We start from the raw sequence: 1,373 nt of genomic DNA, 5'->3' as shown, positions 1-1,373 counted from the left end.
GAGGGTTGGAAAGACATAATGACAGAGAGTCGAATCTATGAATGTGGGCAAGTAAGAATGAGTATAAAATGGCCAATATAAAAAAATAATGTTGCTGAGAAAAGTTGGGTATGTCAGCGCTGTGTATAGAAAATGAGACGAAAGGAGTAGAAAGTCGGTAATGTAATAACTTGAGTGCCTGGTGTCGACACTGGGGGAGGGAAAGATGAAGAATGACGAAATAAATGCGTACGACAAAGCCAGTGACCTTGACGGATGTGGGTTAGGATGAGAGTATGTCAGGGTGGTAATGACTGAGTGAAAAGGGTCAGTGTTTGTAATGAACCACGGGACTGAGTGAATAATAATAGGGGAAATGTCTTTTTTTCTATTATGACGATATAATTACAGGGGTGAGAGATATTGAGATAGGAGTTGACAGGAAGTATAAAATACTTTGCAGAAATTAAATTGGTGAGGTATATCCATCGCTGCATTTAGTAATGGGGAACATTCTCATGTGGGTAAAGATGATATGCATACGACTGCTTGGGTGAAAGCGGATGGAGGCAGAGTTACGGACGGAGTGCTCACGGACTACACGTTTGTGGCAAGAAAGTTAGCGGGGAGACCGTTCGATGTGAACATGGTGGGCGGGGAAGGGTGGAGACATGTCGTGCCACTGTCTTTTGCAGCGTACTTTGAGCTTGGCGGAACGTCGAGCGGAAATACGAGAAGAGAAAGAGAGAGGGGATATCAAGAGAAGCTAGTATCGCAGTGGGAGAGTAAAATATAGAAACAGAAGAGGAGCTATAGTGGGAGCTCTTTAGGGAAAGGCATTATTTCACAAGAGAGTTTTGGGGAAGGAAAAGGGGTAGCGATGGGGGAGTAGGAGATATTGAAAGGGCGTAAAAGGGACTCCCCTGTATGCTGGATAAGTGATATAAGGGTTGGAATACAAAGGGGTAAAAGGGAAAAGAAAATGAAGTGGGGCCCAAGGGTTTGGGCGGGGCAAAGAGGTAACGATGTCTGAGGGGGTGTCCCCATGGCTGGAAATTTTTTGGGAAGAGATATATTCTGGGGGAGAATTTAAACATTAGGAAACAATACATAGTTGGATGGGTCAATACTTTGATATTCACTTTTAAAAATGACAGGGAAAAATATTTTAGATGCCGTGACAAGTAACAGGGATTCTAGAATGAATGGAACGACTCATGATTTAGAAAAGGGAAATAGAGAAGGAAGGAAGGGGAGACTGAGTGGGTACCTGATTAGTTTTTAATGTATCTTCGGCTGGGAGCTCGTCGGTGAAGAGCTTTTTTTGTACCCTAAAAGCGCAGCTTGGTATGTATATTTTTGGTGGGGAGGGTTCTGGAGATGTAGATGGGTTC

Source organism: Penaeus monodon, chromosome 25 (genome assembly GCF_015228065.2).
Source record: "Penaeus monodon isolate SGIC_2016 chromosome 25, NSTDA_Pmon_1, whole genome shotgun sequence".
NCBI lineage: Eukaryota > Metazoa > Arthropoda > Malacostraca > Decapoda > Penaeidae > Penaeus > Penaeus monodon.
This window is presented reverse-complemented; position numbering follows the sequence as displayed.